Source organism: Tiliqua scincoides, chromosome 3 (assembly GCF_035046505.1).
Source record: "Tiliqua scincoides isolate rTilSci1 chromosome 3, rTilSci1.hap2, whole genome shotgun sequence".
In the NCBI taxonomy this organism is placed as follows: Eukaryota; Metazoa; Chordata; class Lepidosauria; order Squamata; family Scincidae; genus Tiliqua; species Tiliqua scincoides.
In genome coordinates, this window is record NC_089823.1 from 58,060,736 (window position 1) to 58,085,893 (window position 25,158).

Sequence of the window (25,158 nt, forward strand, 5' to 3'; positions counted from 1 at the left end):
CACACAAAAAACACCCCACCTCTGTACAATGGAATTATTCTGCGTAATTACAGACAGCTTGAAACATACTGTACCTGAGTGAATCATATCTAATGTAAGAAGACCTCACAAATGTTGGCTTCCTGTCCCAACAACATACAGTTGGTGACCTGACATATATTTATTTAGAACATTTATAACTCACTTTTGAATAGGATTCTTGAAGCAAGGAGCAAAGGAAAATAGTACAAGTAAGCAACCAATAAAAATGCAGTTGGAAAGGCAAATCAGGTCAAAGAGTGCTGCTTCCAGGCAGATTTGAGCTTCAGAGCCACTCATTTCAGAAATGAAGCATGCATTTTGTAAGGAATTAGTCCCTTCCCTCTGTTTGCATATCTGCAAAAGCATAGGAAAAGTGTGCATTTCACTTCATTTAACCATAACAGTCTGCAACTGTTAGAGATGTAGTTGGGGTGAAAATATGGGGTTGTTAATAATTTTCCTTGAAAAAAGACTCAAAGCCGCATCAGACATATTACTCTTTGTACATTAAAGCCACACATTAGATGTTGTCCCTTCATTTGTTGGCATTTATTTATAAAGAAACTGGAAACTCTGAACAGTTGCCTTACCAATAAAATATCTAGAATGAATCTGAAAGAAGAAGAAAAAAATCCATGTTTCCTAATGGTGGTGGCTGAATGGTTTCTTTAGCAAACTGAATAAAGACAATTTTAATTTGCTCATTTATTAAATAGAACTCACATATTTTAGATTTGTATCATATGCAAATAACAAAACCATGGAGATCCGGGTGCAACTTTGAATTTGGCTATCAGTCATGGCGGTCCAAGCAGGGATAGAAAGAGTTGTACCTATTCACTTACATTTAAAGGTTATCTGAGTAGTCTCCCCATGGTGCTATCCAGGGCAACTGGACTATAGATAGGCCTTGGTGCACATGAATTATAGGCTTCTTGTAATTAGGTTTGGAGTTGTGTTGTGGTTGTAGCATTTCACTTCTTGTAAATATCTTGCATAGAGATGAGTGAGCTGCGGAAAGTTCATTCCGGGTCAGCTTGAAATTTATCCAAGTTCTTCCCCATAAACAGTAGAATTAGCATAATTAACCAATCCAATCCAAGATTGCTTGGAAAAATTCTCCTTAACCCCTCTGCCAACCCTACCTTTTGTAGCAGTGGCAGCAACAAAGAAGTATCCATGTGAAAACATGGGGGGGGGGGTTCCTTCTCCATTTTCCCGCCCCTCCCATTGAATAGCACAGCAAGAAGAGCAAAGTGGCCACTGCACTGATGAAACTAAATGAAGAATTTGCTTGTGTTTCATTTTTTCCCTTTCCATGTTGTTGCTTATCTTCTGACCTAGAAAAGATAAGAAGGTGCAGGGAGAAAAGAATTTCATCTAGCTCTTGGTACTCAGAAGAGTTCTTAGAGATTGTGAAGTTTATCTCTCTTGTTTTGGTGTGTGTGGGGGGACACACATGCTTTACTGAGATCCAAGAGCGGCAAAATTCTCCATCTCTAGTAACAGTTTTCTTAAAGCAGATAGTGAACTAGAAAAATATAACTTTTTCCCTTTCTTTGGACCTTTTTTTGTCTATATTGTTGCTACCTCCTTGTTTGACTTCCTCCTCAACAGCCACATCTTTTCTCTTCAGTATATACAGAATGCTTCTGCTAAGTTCACCTTCCTGTAAATGGTGGTGTTTATATCACTGTTCTCCTTACATCTCTTGTTGCAAGGTGACCCTAGATGTTTCAGGGTATTCCCAGATGTTGCAAGAGATCCCAAATGTTGCAAGAGATCCCAAGATTCCAAAGCAAACTCAGAAGGCAGTGGTGATCAAATCCAAGCATTTATTGTAAATCCAAAGGTTCCAAAGATTGAAAGTCAGAAGTGAGAGTGAAGTCACACCCAGAGCGTCCTCCTGGGCTTGCTTTTATTACAATCTGGGGTTCTCTCCTTGAAACACATCATTGGTGGGTTACAAATCACCCATTGTTCCAGATTACGCAATTCCATACATAACATCATACAGATTTGAGCAGGCAGTAGGTGGTACTGCAACCCCTTTGTTCAAAAGCTGACCTCATCTCATCATGACGTTCTTACTTACCATGTAATGTACTTACTTACCATGGGGTTACTTACTTACCATGTAACTTACTTACATGGTAACTTACTTACCATGTAACTTACTTACCATGGGGTTTTGCGGGCTCTGCTAAAAACACAAAAACCGCTACCTCAGGCTTTTCTCTGAGAACCTGACCTTTGCAATGTGAACCGGAAATGACTATAATTTGTTGTTATGTCTTCATAGACCCTTACAATACAGTTAGACCACTACAACTCACTTAGGCTAATGTTAGTTACACTTGTTGAGGCACCAAACTGGTTTTAAAATGAAGCATAAGAACAATAAGAGAACTAAGCTTAAAGCAATGATCTTCTATAATATATCTGGGGGATCTGATGTCTAATACTGTTCCAGCGTGTGTGTGTGCAGCCTGTTGCTCCAAAAGTCTTCAAACTGAATTTTCAAAACACAACCCGTTTTTTTCCTCTTCTTCGAAAACAAAGGGTTATTCATTGTGCCTGCATAGTCTTATCTGTTGTGCCGAGAACATCTGTGGCACACGGCCAAGTCCAGCCAAATGCTTGACTTCTGAAGAAAACGAAACCATTTTAAAAACCGTTACTCTAGTTGAACATTAAGAGAGAGATGAACCATGTTTACGTTTCAGGTAAGCATATAGCATAACTACCAGGCTTACTGTGTATCACTCTGAACTGGCTTCTTGTCATTCTCTAAATCTGTTTTAATCTTTTTGTGTTTATATTTCAAGCTCTGCATTTCTGACTGTTAGATAAAGAAGAGATGTATGTTGCTTCGCTTAATTACTTAGAAAGTTCACAGTGTCTTTCTTCTTACTTTCTTTGGAACAAACAGTGTTGGGAACTCGAGTCAAGTCGTGAAAATGCATGGTTTGGGGTGATTCGGTGACTTATGAGTTGTGCGTGTGGAAGACTCTGAAAAACACTCAAGTCAGCACCCCCTGACTTGTGACTCGCATTTCAATCTGACGACTCGAGTCACGTGCCAACTGACATGGGTTGCAATGCCTCCCTCTTGCAAAGGAAAACCTCTTGGGTTCATTTGGGAAGCTGCTTTTGACGCATGCAAGCTCCAGCAGAAGCTGCAGTGTACGCTATGTAATCCAGAGATGGGCTGGGGGGTGGAGCGAAAGCATTAACTTTTTTTGTTTGCACTCCAAAAAATTGGCTGGGTCTTGTGATGCTGCACCTGCTGTGCTCTCTTTGAAATGTAACAATTTTACCTGGGTTTTGCACAAAACCAGACAGCGAGGCACCTCCACTGGTCCTTCTCTGCATCCATTGGTTGAAGAATGCTCCTTTGTCTGCTTGGGTGCATTTAGTTAGGAACTAAACTTAGGAAGAGAAGGGGTGGGATGGGCACATTCCACACTGTTCCCTGACAGGTGGGATGGAGAGGGGCACAGCTGGGGGGGGGTGACTTCCATCACCCACACGTTTGCCCAAGCCTCTCTGGGCAGAGTTTCCCTGTCATCCTGCTGGTGAATTTCCAGGTACATTTTTTTTTTGCAGAAGGGCTGAGTGCATTCCGCACTACTGCCTGGCAGATGAAGTGGGTGGGGGACAGTGGGGAAATGTTTAAAGGGAATGCCGAGACATGCTTACAGCCCAATGCAACCCAACTTCCCCCTGCCAAGCTGCAGTGGGCTTTTCCTCACTTGCTTGTTCACTTGGCTGGCACTGCCCCTGCCCTGCACCCTCCCATCTGGCCAAGCCGGGATGTACCCTCACCCTGCCATGCCTGTGGAGTGAGGGGGGATTTCCTTTGCTGTGGCCAGGGCAGGATTGCACAGGGGAAGGGAAGGGTGGGGAGTTGAAAGGGACCCTCAAAGCACATACCACCAGGCAGCAGCCCCATTTTTTTCCGCATGGCCATAGCGGGCCTGGGGGGAGGGGTGACTAGGCTCAAGTTCTATCGAGTTGTGAGGGGGTGATTTGGTGACTCAGAAAGTGCCCCTGTTATACTCGTTGTATAAGGCGATGTTGTGGAAGGCGCCTTGTGGAAGGCGGTGGAAGTTGTGGAAGGCGGTGTTGTGGAAGTTGTGGAAGGCAGTGGAAGGTGACTTGAGTCAAGCCCCAGTGGGTCTTCCCAACACTGGGAACAAATGTCTTCAGCTGAATTTTATCTTGCTGTCCATTGGGCATTTACTTAGGTTGTGACATCACTATGTCCCATATTTTCCCATTCTCTCTTGGTAGAACAAATGATGTGTAGATTCCGGGCAACCATAAAATACTATAATGTTGTGACACAAGGTAGGTTCTACTAGATGTTACAGGAGGATGTTGGATATAAACCCATAATAGCCTTTTCAGCAGCAGCTTCACAATCACTGGCCATTTTTCTGGCTTGCATTTGGTAGAATGAAAGCTCCAAATATAAATGAACTTCCTTACTGTACCACTTTTCTCCCATTTGTTAAGAGGCAAAACATATTACCAGAGCAGTCAAGTGGTACAGATTTGTGTTGACTATGCCAGGCTCCAAGTAAGGCAATGGCATGTTCAAAGTGTGCCTCCACACACATTAAAATAATATTTCCTGTACCATACAATCAAAGCTAGCAAGTCAAGAAGTTCTATGAGATGTTACAATATGATGTCAGAGGTAAACCCATGATAGCCATTGTCAGCAATAACTGAAATTTGGGAAGGATTCTGAGGCAAGGTTAGAACCCTTGTCTTTGGCAAAATAGTTCTGCATGTTCAGTAGGAAGTGTTTCTATGGTGGAGCACTCAGACACACCATTCTTTGTCTGAAATGGTACAGTCCAGCAAAAACTATACCATGAAACTACTCTGCTTTGCTCCTATGCTCCTGCTCAAAACCCACTTCTTCAGCAAAACCTTTCCTGATTCAATCTGTCTTCGTCTTCCCTAACGCAGCTCCATGGCCCTAAATCTTGAACGTTTATGGTTTGGAAGTTAACATGATGGATCTGCCAAGTTACATGAAAGCCTGGAACAACCATTTTACCAGATAGTTCTCCAAACCAATTAATGTCAACATCAAAGGTGCTGCTGTTAACATTTTGTAGTATGTGGTACTTGACCTCAGAGGGATGAAAGATTACAGTGGCACAAACAGGATGTTGTTAGGAAAAAAATCCAATGCTTTTATTTACAGTAGAGTTCTCAAAAAGTTAGGCCTTCCTGTTTGGCAGCACAAAAAAAATGTGACAATATAATTGACACAGTTGTCCTGGAACCTCTGTCTATTGAACCTTCTGAAAAAGGCAGTTATCTACTTACTTAAGGACTGATCTTGATGCCACTCATGACTACAGTAGCAACCTTAGCTTTAAATTCCAAATGTTCTTTTTTTGCCAATTTAAACCCATCAATATGGAAACAAAAAAAAAAAATCTGGGACTTATTTACAGTGGAAAAGGTAGCACATCAAATTCCCAGCACTATAGGCAACCCTGCTATTTCTTTTGTTTTGTTTTGTGGTTTGCAATAAAGGCTCCACTTATAGAATTTGCAAATGTTTATGATCCCCATACAAAACCTTCCAAAAATATGTTGCTGTTTATACTTATTAGCTACAGTTCAACTTAGAGTGAAATACACTTAAGGCCATTGAAAAGAATGGGGTTCGGTGGGATTTCCTCCCAAGCAAGTGTTCATTGAACTGTCCCTTGAGATGGCAAATGAAATTAATTCTTTGGGTATGAGATAGTTTGGCCAATGCTCAGCAAAACACTAAAATAATCTTAGCTCACATCTAATCAGGCATGAATACAAAACCAAGAACATCTGTGAAGGAACTCTGTCAAGGCCTTGCTGCCAATAGTCCAGTCCCCATCTGCTAAGTGATGGCAGAGATGAGGCCATGTGGCTAGTGGGAATATTTCCATTAGAAGCAGGTCTACATGGATTATTACTTTGGGCATATAGTACCCATCTTGAAGTATTAGCTCAAGCACATAACTCCATTTGCCAGTACAAACTAGATTTGGATGTTGATCAGTGAGAAATATAGGACATACATATAGGACATATATATTTCAAGTTCATAAGAACATAAGAACAGCCCCACTGGATCAGGCCATAGGCCCATCTAGTCCAGCTTCCTGTATCTCACAGCGGCCCACCAAATGTCCCAGGGAGCACACCAGATAACAAGAGACCTCATCCTGGTGCCCTCCCTTGCATCTGGCATTCTGACATAACCCATTTCTAAAATCAGGAGGTTGCGCATACACATCATGGCTTGTACCCCATAATGGATTTTTCCTCCAGAAACTTTTCCAATCCCCTTTTAAAGGCGTCTAGGTTAGACGCCATCACCACATCCTGTGGCAAGGAGTTCCACAGACCGACCACACGCTGAGTAAAGAAATATTTTCTTTTGTCTGTCCTAACCCGCCCAACACTCAATTTTAGTGGATGTCCCCTGGTTCTGGTATTATGTGAGAGTGTAAAGAGCATCTTCCTATCCACTCTGTCCATCCCCTGCATAATTTTGTATGTCTCAATCATGTCCCCCCTCAGGCGTCTCTTTTCTAGGCTGAAGAGGCCCAAACGCCGTAGCCTTTCCTCATAAGGAAGGTGCCCCAGCCCCGTAATCAACTTAGTCGCTCTCTTTTGCACCTTTTCCATTTCCACTATGTCTTTTTTGAGATGCGGCGACCAGAGCTGGACACAATACTCCAGATGTGGCCTTACCATCGATTTGTACAATGGCATTATAATACTAGCTGTTTTGTTCTCAATACCCTTCCTAATGATTCCAAGCATAGAATTGGCCTTCTTCACTGCCGCCGCACATTGGGTCGACACTTTCATCGACCTGTCCACCACCACCCCAAGATCTCTCTCCTGATCTGTCACAGACAGCTCAGAACCCATCAGCCTATATCTAAAGTTTTGGTTTTTTGCCCCAATGTGCATGACTTTACACTTACTGACACTGAAGCGCATCTGCCATTTTGCTGCCCATTCTGCCAGTCTGGAGAGATCCTTCTGGAGCTCCTCACAATCACTTCTGGTCTTCACCACTCAGAAAAGTTTGGCATCTTGCCTTATTTTATTATGCTACAGCACTATAGGCAGACAAAGTTGAGGCTTGTTCTACCATCCTCTTTATATATATCTGAAGCACCACAATCCATGAATTTTGAGGCACATTAAAACATCAGCACAAGAAAAAAACACCTGTTGTAATATACTTCACATTTATGTAGAATTTTGTGTAGCACAATGAGAATCAAACCAAGTTTTGATTTGCAGTTCTGCATTACACATAGTGATTTGCAATCACTGTGGTACACACCAACTGATATTCAAATAAGTTTCCAAGTTTGTTTTGCTCTAGCCATTAATATCAGTCTTCATGAACATCTTACAGTGCTTCCAAAAGATGCTTAGGTTTTGATGAAGTTATCTCAAGGGGCTTCCAGAGACATTATCACGATTCACAGATGGCGAGGAAAGTAATTGGTGATCTTAGAGGCTGCAATGGGATGCATAAAGGCCTTAGATTTGTAATGAGCTTTTTAGTAAGCATACAAAACTTAAAATATTAATATTAAGAATAATCATAGTATTTATATACCACTTTTCAACAAAAGTTCAAAAAGTGGTTTATACAGTAAAATAAATCATTAAATAGCTCCCTGCCCCCAAAGGACTCCCAATCAAAGGACTTGTAGAGACACCAGCAAGAGCTACTGGAAAAGATGCCATGCTGGAGTGAAAAGGAACAGTTCCTCTCCCCTTGATAAGAGGACATCACTTGAAAATAAGATTGAACTTCCTCTTCGCATCGCCACTCTAGGAGGTACAACAGATTCCCAAGGTAGGGATTAAAAGGATTTTGAATAATATCTTGTCCTGTCTTTGGAGATTGCCAGAACATTTCTTTACGTTCAATAGTAGTGTGGCTTCAAGGAGCAAGGTTCCCCACAAAGTATTATGTTTATGGTGTGGTGACCACAAGGCAATTTGAATCTCCAGTTCAACATCTCTGCACACTCTGAACAACTTCACACATTTGCAGTTAAAGCACTTAGATTATTATGCATCCAGATCATTAAGCTACTGTACCTGAGTAATTTCTAGATCAAAAGTGCATTCTGTGAGCATGCTGAGCTGCATGGCTACCATATTTAGAGCAGCTAAGTAATGTTCTCATCAAAGTTTTATGCCTCAGCAGATTCCTTGGGTGTAGCATCAGCAGGATGGTGCAGGCCTACCCACCAGTGCTGCTTACTCGTTGGGCATTGTGACATGCCTTACAGCTTGTTTGTGACATCTGCTGGTGCAGTAGCCGTTGCATTGGTGGACCGGCCAGTTAGGATTGTGCTTTCACTTTAGAGAATAGATGTGACATAGTGAACATAATTTACAAGCAGGTTGAAAGGCTTTGGTAGGGTTCTAATGTGATAGCTGGCTGGTTGGCTAACTAGCTGGATACAGGGATAGGCATTGCTCCCAAGCTGCACATCCGATCCTTATGGGAGAGTGCGACCCCATTAAGAACAGGTTGACACACCAACACTACCCCAGCAGATTCCCTAAATCAGGAGAATCTCTGTCTTGTCTGGATTTAATTTTAGCTTGTTTACCCTCATCTAGTCTTTCACTGATTCCAGTCACTGGTTCAAAACTTCTATGCTTCCTAACCGGGCATGATAAAGGGATGTATTTATTTATTTATACAGGTATTTATATACCGCCTTTCTTTGGTCGTCAGATTTTTCCTCAGACTTTTAATCAAAGGCTGTTTACATAGGCAGGCTGTTCTAAACCCTTGTAAGGATTTTTACAATTGAATAGTTCTAGTCTTTCATAGAACTCCTCGTTCCAGCTGGATTCTTTCCCGGTCTGGCCTCTCTCTGGCCCTTCGCCTCCCACACTCCACTTGCGGCAACTCCTCTCTGCCACCGAGGGTCAGCTCATCAGTATATCAGCATGTGGTCAGTTCTCAGGTACTTCCGGTTGTTTCAAACTGGCAGCCTCAGATCTTCAGGCATACAAGGCGGCAGCTCTACCAACTGAGCCAGACCTCCTGCCCTATAGCCCCTGTGTCATCGACAAACTGATGATATCCCACATTAAACCCCTGGATGACCTTCCATAGTTGTTTCATGGAGATGTTAAAAAGTATGGGGAATAAGATAGAACCCTGTAGGACACCATAAGCCAAAGTCCACAGTATTGAGGATTATCAGCACCAACTTCTGGGGCCCTCCAAAAAGGACTGGAGTCTCAGTCAAAAAGGACTGGTCAATTTGCCCAGAAGGTTAATATGGTTGATGGTGTTGAAAGCTGCTGAAACAAATAACAGAACCAGAAAGGGATGCACTTTCCCTGTTCAGTTTTCAGCACAGATAATTCACTAGCAAGTGCAATTCCCTCTCAAAACCCATCCAAAAGTCAACTTATTAATGTGATATTTTTCAAAGATTAATTGAAGTTTTGACAGCAAGGACAGTAAGGTATTGTAAAAAAAAAAAATAATGTTTATATGAAATAAACCTTGAAATGATGAAATGGGTCATAGATACAGACTTAAATGTACAGTAGGTAAAGCTATGCCAGATTTTCATCCTGTCAGAACCCAAACGTTGAGCTGAAGTTCTGAATCATTTTATTGAATATTTTCAATGCTGAATATTTTATTAGCTGACAGCCCAATCCAACTTTCCAGCACCAGTGCAACCCCGGGGTGAGGGAACAAATGTTCCCATACCTTAAAGAGGCCTCTGTGATTTCCTCCCCACCAAAGGATTCAGCTCACATCCCACTGACACCACTGCACCGGCCCTGGAAAATTGGATAGGATTGGGCCCTCAGTCATTTTATTGATTCAAGCATAATTACAATCTCTTTAATCCCTGAAATTTCTTTTAATTCATGAAAATGTTGACTATTCTGTAATCTGTAAGAATGGCAGTTAAAATTGATTTCTTGTGCATACTATGAAAAATACTGTGCAAATAAAAAAGGCAAGAGCTCCCTCTAGACAACATCGCAGGGAATTTTCAGGAACATTTTAGCAAAGGAATGCTGTCAGAGAAGGACCTACTTTATCTGTATTTGCTCATAAAGTATAACTGTAATGAAGAACAAGAAATGAGCTGTGCTATGCCACACCCAGGAACATGTTATGTAGGAACATGGATTTAAGTTGGCATGGAAATTTCACAATACCAGAAATTCAAAGTGAATTGTAGGGCTCTTGAGAATTTACACTGGAAGCCAAATGAGTTTTGCTAAGATGAGTGACACTTCTCAGAAGGCTTCTGAACATATCACAGACAATCTTATGACTAGGAGAACAATCCTGTCTTTTCCCCCACCATAGCAGTAAGGGACATTTGTGTACAAAAACAGCTTTCTTGCGCACAGAAAAACTTACAGCCCAATCCTATTATGGCCTTGTGCCTCCAGAATCCTCATTCTAGCAGCACAAGGCCTTTTACAGCTGCCACAAAAGGTGACAAGTCATTCAGTGTGGCCTCGCTGTTACTGCAAGCAGTGAGCAGCTAGCTCCACATGCCAGCAGACCAGGGACACCCACAAGTGCCAGTGGGTTCATGCAAGGGGTTGGAAGGAGGAGGGGAGAGGAGGCAGGGTAGGGAAGAGAGTGGATTGGGGCTTGAAAGGGGGCAGCTTTGAGGGCAGCAACATACACCAATGTCCTAACCCTCTTCAAGGCCTTGATCCCATGACATCGGTTCACACACACTTGCGCCAGTATAGAGCTGCTGAAGAACCAAGTAGACCCAGTGGGCCAAAATGGGCTTATCCTGGCGCAAGGGAACAGATGGCGCAAGGAGGCCCCCTAAACTCCCTCACATGATTCAGATGGTGCCATGGCGCAGCTGCATAGTGTGTGGGGAGTTACGTAGGATTGGGCCGTCCACGTATTTCGTCCTGTGTTCCCAGAAGAGCACTATGCAGTGCCTGTGTATAGAATACTTGGTAACTGACTCCCAGCCCCCCAAACAGTCCCCATTGTTGTCATCTGTACCGATCATCCATCTGGCAGGGTAGAAAGCAGGGATTATCTTCTGTATAGCACTGGCATTAAGCCCACTGTTGTTTGCAATGATATTTGGACCATAATCTGTAGAATGCTTTATTTCAAAACATTATTTTTAATTACCTAGACAACTTTCTTTCTTTGCCAAGACAATTGAACACCTGAATGAATCTATGTTTGTATAAGCAAATGAGTAACTATAGTAGCAAAGTGTTAGAATGGAGGCATGTTACATAAATGAATGAATGAACAAACAAACGAATATACACAAACCTTTGCCTCTCATTATGTGTCCAAATGTAACTTTCCAAGGTTTCAATGGTGCCTTTACAGAAATTAAATGAGGCCACACACTTTGATCCTGTTTCACTTCCATGTGTTTATTATCTGTGGTATATTTTTCCTTGCAACTTTTCTAACATTAAATTGCAACCCGTGTGGTATTTTCATTTCCCTTTGAAAGGCTGGAAAAGTTTTAACTCCTCTTTATTTTTCTATACGTTTAAAATACCTCTTCCTTCCTTAGGATTTCTAAAAGAAACAGAGAACATCAGCAGCAGTAGTATACCTTTGACTGTCAGCTGCAACTGACATTTGATTGTCAGTTGCGGGGGAGCAATGGCAAGAGAGAAGTCTGCCTCCTTGCTTTGGAATTGGAAAAGGTTCAGGGAGTAATCAAAATGATTACTGGACTGGGGCACCTCCCTTATGAAGAAAGCCCACAGCATTTGGGCTCTTCAGTCTAGAAAAGAGGCGCCTGAGGGGGGGCATGATTGAGACATACAAAATTATGCAGGGGATCTATAGAATGGATAGAGAGAGATACACTCTTTTTCCTCTCATATAACACCAGAACCAGGAGACATCCACTCAAATTGAGTGTTGGGAGAGTTAGGACAGACAAAGGAAAATACTTCTTTACTTAGTCTTGCACAAAATGTGGTGGTGGCATCTGGTCAAGATGCCTTTAAAAGGGAATTGGATAGATTTATGAAGTAAAAGTTCATCACAGGTTACAAGCCATGATGGGTATGTGCAACCTCCTGGTTTTAGATTTAGGCTACCTCAGAAAGCCAGATACAAGGGAGTAGCACCAGGATGCTGGTTTCTTGTTGTCTTGTGTGTTCCCTGGGGCATTTGGTGGTGTGATCCAGGAAGCTGAACTAGATAGGCTTTTGGCCTGATCCAGCGGGGTTCTTCTTATGCCTTTCTCTCCTGCTTGTTGGCTTCCCAGAGGCAGTTGGTGGGCCATAGTGCAAAACAGGGTGCCAGATAGGCCTTTTCTTAAGTTCATAACATTGAAGGAAACCTGTGGAAGTGTCACACCTGTGATACTACATGCGTAATCCTCCATTCCAAAAGGGGACAATGGATGAGTAGAATACCAGAATGTTGGATCACTTCAGAAGTATTTATATATCTCATTAAACCAAACTCTTAGATGTATGACTCATATTAATTTAACCAACTTCCAGATCATAAACACAGTATTTGGAAGTAAATTCTACTGGAATTCTTTTCTATACAGGTCTATAACACTGGATACAATGACGAAAAAAAAAATGAAAGTGTGGAGAGGATTAATGGTGATGGTGATAGTATTCGTGGCGGTGATGGAAACAATGCAAGTTTTCATAAAGTCCGTCCAGTGATACTGTTACTACTGTGGTAGCTTTGTTAGAGCAAATCATGTGTCTCACTTACAGGAATCACTGCAATTAGGTTGCTCTAGGCAAATAATTCATTATTCTAGACTTTAATTGAAAGCATTGCATCACTTGTTCATACAAGTAGTGAAAGGAAGTTGAGGTTTTGGCTTGAGAGTGACTGAAACCAGAGATGAGTCATGAACTACTTCATTAACAAATCTTCGTCAATACAAAGAGTAACATTTCCACTTCATGTGCATGATGCAGCCAATTTTTTTTTAATGCGCTCTTATTCTAGTGGGACAGATTTAAGCACATGCTTACTTCTCACATTTAAATTGATGGGACTTATGCTGAACTTTACTTGGATAGTGTCCTGTATATTTTGGAAGTGCTGTTGTTTAGATGGGCTAAGAGCAAACTCAGGTGTCTGACTGCCTATCATTTTGGAGGCAAATCATAACCACCCAAAAATAAAGTAGAGATCTGGAGGACTTCCTAGAGCAGCAAAAGTATATTGTAAATTATAATACACTGTAAATTAAAAGAAAAACTCTTTTAACAAATTAAAACAGCCCTATGAGCTTTCAGAACCATCAGTTCCAGAAAGACGTGGCATGTTGCAGGCACATAGATAAGAAAATACTAGAATAACTCATTGTCAGAGTGCTGCACTTTCAGCCCCTGCATTGCTGGTCGCTCTGCTTACCTCTGCCAGTGGCCAGGGGCTCAGATGCTGTGCTGGTGAGATGGCGCAGGGATTGTCGCAAATATGCCTTATGACATACTTGCAACACTCTGTCGCAGAAGCCTCTGCAGGAAGACTTTGTTAGGCTTGTGCTATGTGTTTCATTGCTGATTGAGGATTTCAGCCAATGTCATGAAGCTAAGTTCATCACTGTTGTCAGTATAGAAGAGCACATGTAGAGCTCTACTGGATCAAGCCAATCTAATCTAGCATCTTGCTTCTTACAATGGCCTACCAGAGATGAAGGCATATTCCTCTTCCATCATTGCTACAACATTTCTAGTGTTGGGGGAGAGAGAAGGGGAAAGTGTCTCTATCCACTGTCTCCACACCAAGCAATACGTATGCCACACTGGCTTGCTACACCAATCCTCTGTTATCCACATCCAGTATCCAACCATTCCCTAGCCAATTTCAAGCAACAATCATGGCACCTGTATTGGGCTCAGAATTTCATCTTTACTTTTAGTTACTCAGAAAGTTTCTTTCTTTCTTTCTTTCTTTCTTTCTTTCTTTCTTTCTTTCTTTCTTTCTTTCTTTCTTTCTTTCTTTCTTTCTTTCTTTCTTTCTTTCTTTCTTTCTTTTAATAAAAAACATTAAAACATTAATACAAATCCCAAATGTCTGAGAGCATTGCAAAAATCAAATGGTTCATAGTTTAATGAAATATTTGTTGTTGCTATTTGGTCAGCGCCAGCTGTGGTTGTAAATATCTACCAACAAGTTATTTAAATATGGTCAGGAAGGCTATATTTCTCACTAATCTGGTCTGATTTGACAATTTATGGTGGAAACCTACCCTGTTTACACAAAAACCATATGCACAGGTGCAAAATTACTTTTTGGCAGCACAGTCAGCTTGGAGAGAGAGAGACAGAAAACAGAACATTTCTGCAATAATCTGGCCATATCCCTGAGTGTATGAACACATGTAATTCAAGAGTGATACAAGGTGCCACTTGCAACATTGTTTCTCAGAGCCCAGGCTGTTACTGGCAGTGCTTTTAAAACACATGTACCATGTGCATACAGGGGGGAAAAGATTTGTGTGCAAGGATGCAGTGTTTTGGCCAATGGCACATCCTGTCATTTGCTGAGGAAAGGGAAATGGAGATGGAGTGAAGGTGGTGTGCAGCAGTGCACTAGAAGCGCTCAAAGAACCAGAGCAGGGGTTTGAACTGAAACTGTCTGAACTGACTCATTCACTTTTAACCCTAAACAGGAATTAACATAAATAGTCAAAACAACTGAGCCTTAAGGAAATCTGTTAGAAGTAGGGAAGAAAAAGAGGGGGGAGGAGAGCAGGACTCCTTAGAAGGAGAAGGGACAGAGCAAAGTAGAAACATGTGGGGGGGAGGGAAGGGTGAAAAGGGATGTAGCTAGATTCCTTCCCAGAGGAATCCAGGAGAAGAAAGGGGAGATTGGGGTCTAGGGCAGCCATTTTCAACCACTGTGCCATGGCGCACAGGTGTGCCACAAGTGGTCCCCAGGTGCGCAGCGGGAATTTGGAAGAGGGTCCTTTATTAGTAGGATCATTGGAGGATGTGAACTCCCCATTGACAGCACAGTGTGCCTTGTCAATTGTCAACAAACCGATGGTGTGCCTTGAACATTTTACGGCTTTGCCAGTGTGCTGTGAGATGGAAAAGGGTGAAATATCAGTGGTCTAGGGTGCTTGGACTGAAATTTTGAGGACTGGAAGACTCCATTCATATTTAAGAAGTAATCAGCTCTCCATTCAAATTTCAAGAATTGAACTCCATGAATCACGTTAGGATAAATTACATGACTTTTGAATTGAAAGTCTGACCTTCCAAGGAATCTGTGGCCTTATATCATCATTCCTTGAAATAACCACATGACTGGTGCTGCTCTTTGCTCTCCAGACAGGAACCCAGCTTCAAATATGTGTTTAGATATGTGACTCTTGCAAACCTTGAATTAAAACAAACATTCCAAACTAAAATACTAACCACATACAACGGCCGGAAATCCTAATTTTATCCCAAACCAGATAAAACGGCACTCCTGGAGTACAAGATAATATACTACCATATACTACATTCCATCTATGACAGTTCTGAAAATGATTAAAGACAAAGTTCAATGCTTTGTTTCCAGAAAAGGCTTCAGCTGTTGCAAAATGGCTGCCGACGGAGTGCACAGTGCTCAGTTGGTGGCTGTTTTGGAAGTGCTGCTGCACAACGTAGCAGCACTTGCTTTCTGTCACTGGTTCCTGCCATGCCTGCCAGACCATGTAAGGTAACAGCAGGGGTAGGGGGCAGGGAGGTGGTGAAACTGGGTGGGGAGGAGGAGGAACAGGAGTAGGGAAGCTGCAGGATTGAGTAGATCTGGCGGTGATGGTGTGTGCCAGATCCTATCCCCTCTTGTAGCAGCCTTCCCGCCCCTTTCTTGGACTAGCTACAGAGCTGGTGCAGGTCTGAGGAGACCCATTGCGGAGCACAAAGCTTATGGCCACTGCTATGATCTTCAGCAGTAGCACTAGAGAGAGAGGAGTTAAGCCATGCCATACTCAAATCTCCAAGGAAAGTGCATGAGAACAGGGGCAGCAGCTGGGTGGAACAATAAGGCAGGTGTTGGGTCAGAGAACATGGCAAGCATGACATCCCTCCAACCTGATGCATTCCCCAGCCTGCTACACAAAGCATTGTTTCACCCAGGCATGTGGGTGGACCACCTGTGACTGAGCTGTCAGATTGTCCACTGCCATCCTTTCTCCCACCAGTACACCACGCCTGACACAATAGCGGTAAGACCTTCAAAATGAAATGTTCAAGCAGCTCTGAGATTTCTAGTCCTTTGGACCTTATTTTGAAGCAAACAGCCCAATCCTAACTAAATCCCTGCGCAGTGATGCAGCAGCACCTATTCAGGCTGCACTGCATCCTACGGGGCGTTTTTGGCTGCTGAAGGTCTCCTCAAGGTAAGGAGACATTTGTCCCCTTGCTCTTGGGCAAGCTGCAGCAGCCATAAAGAGTTAATTTGGCCTGCACCAGTGATATCACTGGCTCAAGTCTGTGTTGATCCATATTGGGGGAAGGGAGTTAGGATTTGGCTTATCCTGGTGCTACCAATCCCACCCACTCCTGGGCCTGATCTGCCCACTTTGCCCCATTGCCACCTTCCCCCACCCATCCAATCCCCTCCACCCTTTCCCTGTCCCTGAGCTGGACTGACCTGGTCCAGTGGCCATCACTGCAACCTCCGGCTTCAGTGGGAAGGTTCTGGCCTTCCTGCCAGCATGCCTGGCCTTTGCGCGATCGCAAACACTTTACAATTTAGTGTGGAGTGGGTCACAGTAGTGTGGGTTAGTGTGGATTGGGCCATAAGTTAAACAAAGTTATATTTTCATTTACTTAAAAAACAACACTGAATTGAATTTAAAGCTAATTTCAACTATATTATAGTAACTTATGACATCAAAAGCAGATATTCTGGGGAGTGCCTTACAGGAAACACATATAAAAACAAGAAATACAATGCTGGGAATACTGTGTTTTTCTTGAACTATGTGAACAGTCCAAAAGTAAAATCAAAGTATCTGGAATTGCTATTATGCTGCGTATTGTGGATATAATATATATTTGCCCTTCAAAATAAAAAGATCTTCTTACTCCTAAAGAAAATGTTATTTCATGGTTCTGAAGTGTCAGCTGGGCCTCCCTCAAGAAATATGTGTAGTGACTAGAAGACGTAGTCAATTGCTCCAGGCCTTGTATCTTTCTTTAACATGCATGTGCAGCTAATTAAGGAGTATATCTTCCTGTTGGTGTCTACTATCCATTTTTAATGACCTTTAGGACTGCAGCCTTCGCTTGCTCTCCTTTCTGGGTTCCATGACAATAAGTTTGCCATATTATGCGTCACGTGTAGCACCACTTTAGTGGTCACATTTGTGGCAGCTTATACCAATTAAGGGTTTTATTCTCCATTAAAAAACCCTATTTTTGCTCCACGTCGATTTAGCAGCATTGTACTCACACCAGAGGACCAGCAAATGAAATGTGAAACTGTGTGAACATTACACTTCACAGACATGTGCACTTGACACCTCACCTTTGTTAAGGGCTGGAAAAATCTCACCTTCATTCTCCTTCCCATGCTGATTCATATTCTGCTGAATAGCCATGCCTATTATTAAGCATGGGTCATTATATTGCAGTTATCCTTTTTCCAGGATGAGTAAGAGAGCCAGTACAGGATGCTTGTGCTTGGTAGTCAGTTAATTCATTCCTGGGATATATAATTAAACTGGTAGACTGTGTGGGATATGGCACGATAGGCATTGGACAGAAACTCCTATGCTAACGAGAACAATAGTTGGAAGACATTCTGTTCATGCCAGGAAACCCTCAGGGTGTTCTTGTCAGATGGACATGGCACATTGGAGAGTTTCTGCAGAACACAGGAGAGTCACTAACAAGAGCTGGTGTTTTATAGGGGTTTAGAACACGATCCTAGGCTTATCTACCCAGAAGTATGTTCCACTGAGTACAGTGGGACTGACTCCCAGGTAAGCGTGTATAGGATTGCAGCCTTAAGGCGCAATCCTAACCAACTTTCCAGCACTGACCTAGATGCAATGCAACCCCAAGGTGAGGTAACAAACATGCCCTTATCTTTAGGAGACCTCCTTGACTTCCTCCCCACTGCAGGGTGCAGTACATGCCACATTGGCACAGCTATGTCAGTGCTGGAAAGTTGGTTAGGATTGCGCCCTTAGAGACACAGAGCCCAATTCTTCCCTGCTGCCCTCCTCCGGCAGCTGCACCAGAAATGGGCACGTTGTATCCAGCAGGGGGTTGAGCAGATCAGGAGGCCTCTGAGGCAAAAAGGTAATTTAAATCCCCTTACGCTCTGTAAGCCTCTTGCTCCGCAATGGGTGTCCTTGGACCTGCACTAGAGTTTTTGAGGAGAGTCTGAGGAGACAAAGGGGCAAGATTGGCTGAAGGAAAGAGGGATAGGATCCGGTGCACGCCATCGCCGCTGTGTACCTCCCCTCTCACAGCCTCCCTGCCCCCATTACTTCTTGAAGTAGAAGTTTTCTTCTTCAGCCCTTTATTGGTCCTTCACTTTTGAAACTGTTCAGCTCTGTAAGATGACTGCCTCTTACCTAAGTAACCTCACAGCTCCTGCATCAACCCAAGCCTCAGCAAAAAACCATCCCAGCCAAAATGGATGGATAACCTTGGATACTAGCCCAACTCACCAGTGGCCTTGCTATTGTATTTTCTGTGTCTTGGGTGCAGTCATATTGACAACACACATCAGGCCCAATCCTGGCTCCTGTTTATGGCAGCAGGTCTTGCGAATGGCTGTCATAAAGTCATTTACTATGGCACAAAGGGGCAGCAACATCAGGTGCTCTGGAGCCACTGGTGCAAATGGCCAAAGGTTCTGCATACCAGCCACTGCAGAGTCCAGCCTGTGCCAATCCAGGTAAGTTGGCAGAGGGAGTGGGTCATGCAGTCATACTGACAACACACATAAGGCCCAAAACTGTCTCCCATTATGGCAGCAGGTCTTGCAGCTGGAACGCTTGATTCTTTCAAGTTTCTCTCCCTTCCTTTCCCAGCTTCCTCCCCCTCATCACCTGCTCCCCAAAACACACAAACTCTGATTTTCTATTATCCTGTCCCTTCTGGGTAAGATTCCCCTGGACACCAATGTCTTCCCATAAGTATCCTATTCCCTTCTCCTTTTCCTTCTCCTTCTCCTTCTTCATTTTGAATACATATGCATCTTTTCTCTTTCCAGGAATTTCCCTTTTCTTGCATTGCCTAGCAACTGCTACTATTTAAGGCATAGCTCTGTGTGTGAGCATATTGTGTTGCATATTTTCTGATTCCCTCCTCCCTTATTGTATATTTTGTTTCCGCACTGTCCAATGAACACTCGAGACAACAGATATGGGAGAAAGGGCAACTTTATTTCATGTTACCAAGAGAAGCAGAGGCTGAGACCTGCAGCATCTGAGGCAGCGAAAGCCCCTGTGGTGCGGGGAGGGACCTCTGGGCGGTACCAGAAACCTCTGCCCCCAGGCAGGCATGCACCCGACTCCGAGTCGCGCCCCGCTGCTGGGACGGCGCGTCTCATCCATGCCTATCCCTTAAGGGGAAGGCAGCCGGACCGCAGACTGCGCCACCTCGAGCTGCTGAGCCTCTGAGGTGTGCCCCGCGGTCCCGGCCAGGGCACCGTCCACGTCCTCGTGCCGCCAAGCCCCTGAGGACTGAAATAGGGTTCTGCCCTGCCTATGCCGCCTGAAGGTGCATGCCAAAGTCCCATTCACGCTTCCTAACCCGCACCACCAGCCCTCTTAAAGTGACCAATGGCAGCTTGCAAACAGGGGGGGTGTAAGCCCCAGGCCCATAACAGTCTGGGGTAGGCGAAAAAACTGCCTGCCCCTCGGCCAGTCTTGGCAGGCAGCAAAAAATTCCTACCCGGCCCCAAACAGTGACCAGTTAAACTCAAACTGCCTCTAGGGCGGGCGGGCAGGTATTCCCATGGTGCCCACGTGCACAAGGAGGAAGAGGGCTGGGTCTCGTCCCCTTTTAAAAGGTCTGCCGTGGCTGCTAGACCCAGCCCCCTTCACCTCCCCCTTGGGGAGGGGCTGGACTCTCAGAGTGTCCTGGCCAGGGCCAAACAAACTCCGACCACCTCTTTAATTGGGTGATCGGGATACTTCCCCCAATAAATGGCATTGCATGACTTTGGGCGCAATCCTATCCTGCACTGGAACAGGCAAGCCAAGAGGCTTGCACTGTATCCAGCACACGATAGGAGCCTAAAGTGGCTCAGCCAGAAGTAAGGGGAAACTTTTCCCCTTACCTCTGGGAAAGGCACCCTGGCCCCAATGGGTCTCCTCAGACTTGCGTCACCTCCTCAGGTGGCACAAGGTCCGAGGAGAGTGGAGTGGCTTGAAGCTGCTCCAAACACCCTGGGAACGGGGGTTGGGATCCAGCATAACTGCCAGGTCCCAGCCCCACCTCCAACTCCCCACCTGCCCACCCCCAAGGCTGTCCACTGCTCACCCTGCTCCTGCCCCAGAACACCTCCCTCCCACCTCCTCCCCGCTTCCTCCCCACCCAGCCCAGAGTCTTGCATTCGCTGAGCTTGGCTGATGCATGACTCGGTGCCTCTGTTGGCATAGAGGTTTGTGCCAGTCTCCACAGGCCGGTACGCCTCCACACACCGGCCTTGCTGACTCACGAGGAGGTGCAAACGTGTCTTATGGCATGTTTGCGACCCTCTTAGGCCAGCACAAGGGACTTGCACCAGCCCAAGTACTTCTCTGGATTGTGCCCTTTGTCTTGCTCAGCTCAGTTATTAAATGCAGTTCATTTGAGGCGTATAATGAGCCACTAGACCTAGGTCCCTGCACATGTCCAAACCCCCATGTGCGCATGTTATGCATGTCTTGGAGCATGCCTAGTGACTGAAGCTTGTCCCTTCATCTTGCATCAGCTAATTCTTTTTAGCAGTACTCAAGATGGTTTAATGAAAGCATCCCTGGTTGTGACCACCACCTGAAGATGCAAATATAGAGATTGTTGATATAATTACTTCAGTCTACAATAGTTTGTAGTTGACCTTAGCTGGTGGACCCATATCCACATGGAATGGAGAAGTAGATTGGAATTCAATTAATATTCTGATGCTGTTGAACTCTCCAGATGATTATGCTGAAATCCAATCTGCATATTTATCACATGATGGTGCAATTTTATTTCTCTTTTATTCTAGTACAGGGGTGCCCGAACCCCGGCCTGGGGGTCACTTGTGGCCCTTGAGGACTCCCAAACCGGCCTGCAGGGAGCCCCCAGTCTCCAATGAGTCTCTGGCCCTTCAAAGACTTGCTGGAGCCCATGCTGGCCCAACGCAACTGCTCTCAGCCTTTTCAAAGAATTATAAAAGGTTTGTGAGGCAAGACTTACCCTTACAGAAGCCATGCTGATTCTCCCTCAGCAAGGCTTGTTCGTCTATGTGTTTTGAGATTCTATCTTTGATGAGGCATTCCACCATCTTACCCAGTATAGATGTTAGGCTGTCTGGCCTATAGTTTCCCGGGTTCCCCCTCTTTCCTTTTTAAAGATTGGTATGACATTTGCTATCCTCCAATCCTCTGGCACCGTGGCCATTTTCAGGGACAAGTTGCATATTTTAGTCAAGAGATCAGCAACTTCATTCTTCAATTCTTCATTCTTCCAGCAGTGAAGGAAACACCGGCCTTGCTTTGTGCAAGGTGTTTTATAGGCTTTGAGCTATTGCAAGACCTTCATTCATTAATCTAAGTTCCATCTCTAATATATTCATTTATGCAAATTTATTCAAATTTTATTCCTGGCCCCCGCTACAGTGTCAGAGAGATGATGTGGCCCTCCTGCCAAAAAGTTTGTACTAGCCCTGTTCTAGTATAACTGCATAGGACTCTGTCTTGGATCAGGTCAATGATGCAGAGGTAGACAGTATTTACTGCTGCACTGATTTTGTGTTGGAAAATTACATCTTTGAAGCATCAAATTCGCCATTAAAGTGGTAACTGTTATATGTAGTTCACATTTTACTTCGAATAGAATGGATTGGAAGAGACCAAAAAAGCTGTAACCTGCCAATCATGGGACCATTCCAAAAAAAGTTCATGAACTCTTACCACAGCTTCTAGCTGGGTCACCAACACCTCATGATCAATTGTGTCAAACTGTATTCATACTGTACATTGTCTGTCTGCAGGTGGGACCTCATATGGTCTTCCAAATGCTGAAATGTCTTGGGACATTAGAGATTAGATGTCAAGGAGAAGGTTTCCAGCTTAGCTGTTTCCATGGCATCCTAGTTTTCTAATGGCCCAGTCCTATCCGAACCTTATGCTGGTGGATCTCATGACCTGCCCCTGTAAGACCCGAGGTACTGGCGTGACAGGCAGTCTGCTGTCTGCAGGCTGTTGTTGCCACACCAAATCTCAGATGCCATATATGGGTGACACCAGCCAGCAGAATCTCCCCTGCCATTGATTAGTCAGTGGGGGCAGTGTGGGGGGGGGGGTGGAAGGGATATTAGGGTGGATCAGGCTAGGTAATGGGTCAGGCTGGCAGAAGGAGTGGGAGGATGTTGGCAGCTACCGTGCAAGCTGCATCCTATACCCTGCAAAGACCTGCTACCTGAGTCCTCCCAGACTTACACCAGCTAAACACCTGGCATAGGTCTGAGGAGACTCATTGGAGGCCAGGCAGCCAATAGGGAGGCAAGTAAAAATGTACTTTACTTACCTCTTCTAGGCTGTCTGGTCTGTCAGTGCCAGCAGCGCTGTTCCTCTGGGCCTGCAGGAGATAGGATTGGGCTGTTTGTGTAGGAATATTTTTGGATGACATTCTGTTATTTGACATTCTGTTATGTCACTTTCCTTCTTAAGTGGTACAGTCCAGACACAAGTTTACAACTTATTTACATTATTTTGTGAAAACTATTCTATGTCTTCTACAGCTCTTCTGGAGAAGATCATCCAGCAAGGCCACATATACACATCCTGCTAAAACAAGATTTCAGGAAACCAACAATGATATTCTATGCTATCATTCCTCTTTACTGTACACATTTTGCAATGGAGCTTGCTAGGCTCTTGGGCTGCCCATACGTCTACTAGATAGCTAACCAAAAATCCAACCAGCCTATTCTATCCAGCTAATTGTATCACCTACATATATGTTATCTTGAAAAATTATCTGTCAAGTATTTAGTTACAAAATATATTTCATGAAATATCAGTTATGTAGTTTCCTTTCCCCAATGAACTGATTTAAAGACAGGATAGAAAAAACAAGTTTGCATATGTACTGTCTCTGTCTCTGTGTGTCTCTCTCTCACACACACACATAAAACAATGAATAGTTTCAGTACCTTGTCTAACTCCTAAAAGCGCAGTTTGTTTTTCTTGTACTAAGAGAAAAGCCAGTGTTTTCACTGTTTTAAGCATAGTATGAAAGCGACAGAGCAGATGTAAAAATAGATGTTTCAACAGACATGGCATACATGGTTTCCTGTTTAATACGATGAATTACGATGTAGTAGGGAAAATGGATAATAAATCTCTCAAAGCTTGTTTTCCTTGATATGTATATTTGAATGTTTGGCAAAAACATCTGTCATAATGATTAAAGTATCTTATTCTGCATTTTGTTTTCTTTCATGGGTCTGTTATAACACTGTTGCAAAACTAGCCACTGGTGTCAACGTGGCTTTTACTATGTGGATTAAGTGTACTCTGCTTCATTTACTGGTGTGGTATTTGATTTGCTTCTATTGCTCATTTCCAACCATCATGCATAGTAGATGCAAATGTTGCTTCTAATGTCAACATCTTTCAGAAATAACATTTGAATGGTTTTTAATTCCTACAGCCACAAAAGGCCACTCTGTAATGTGCAAACGGGAACAGAAGCCGGCCTCAGTACTCATTAAAATGCCCAAAGTCATGACTTCCCAAAAACACTTCCTTGGGCATATTATTAACCAGAAAGGGAGACTCCACCAGCACCAGCTCTCCCCGCCCCCCCCCCCCCGCTTCCTCCTTTATATATTTAACATCAAACTTGATGGGGAATTCTATGACATTGGTGTTAGTGGAATTGGTGTTGGTTTCAGATGTAAGGAACTATTGAGCAGGACAAATAGCTCTCTCTCTCTCTCTCTCTCTCTCTCTCTCTCTCTCTCAGATTCATTTCCTTATAAAGCTGGGCAAGTATAGAAGCTTCAGGAGAATGGCAAATTCAATTCAGAGCCATTTCTCCTATTCATACTTTCCAAACAGTGATCTGTTGAGCATATTTAAGAAAGTGTCAAAGCATGTAATGAAACAATGAGAACATAAAAAAGCTTTGCAGGATCAGTCCAAAAGCCCATCTAGTTCAGCATCCTGCTTTCCTCCGTGGCCCACCAGCTGCCTCTGGGAGCCTCATGAGCAGGAGAGAAGCCCAATCCTAATCAGCACTGATGCAGCAGGGCCACTTGACCCACTGTATCCAGTGCTGGCAAGCAGCAGGCTGGAGGTCTCTCAAGATAAGGTAGCATTGATCCTCCTGCCCTGGGGAAAGCCCCAGCCTGTGCGACAGATATATTGGGACCTGTGCCTGCTAATTCACTGGCACAAGTCCAAGCAGCCTCAGGTTGGCAGAAAAGGTTTGAAAGAGGAATGGGATACGGTGTGTGCCAGTGCCATCAATCCCACCCCCTCCCAGGCCTGATCCACTCACCTCTCGCCTGCCCCACCCTCTTACACCCTTCCCCTCCTCTCCCCCGTTTCATCCTCTCCCCACCCCTCCACCGCCCAGTGGGAGCTTACCTGCTCCATCACATGTTCCACAAATGGCACACTCTCGCAGAGTGCTTATCCAATAGCTGGCGCCAGTGCAGCAGTCACAGCACTAGTAAAGAATAAGATGGTGCTCTAAATATTTTACTCATTGCCTGTCCCTTATGAACATGTGCAGTCATTCATGATCTTATATGATTCCCTTGCTTGACAGCGTAGACAGCAAGAATCAACATTCTGCCTAAACACAAGGGCTTCACATGATGTTGCTTTGCATCCTGACTAATAACACAACCAAGTCTAATCTTTCTTTTGCTAATGA

At 43.9% G+C, this 25,158-nt stretch overlaps 1 long non-coding RNA gene across 1 annotated transcript; it reads left to right on the plus strand.

Annotated features, from left to right (window-relative positions):
- The first annotated feature begins 2,701 nt into the window (after nt 1-2,701).
- Nucleotides 2,702-23,441, plus strand: LOC136646045 (uncharacterized). Its single transcript, XR_010794192.1, has 3 exons — nt 2,702-2,747; nt 21,275-21,445; nt 23,012-23,441. It is a non-coding gene; the product is annotated as an uncharacterized lncRNA (long non-coding RNA).
- Nucleotides 23,442-25,158: the final 1,717 nt, after the last annotated feature.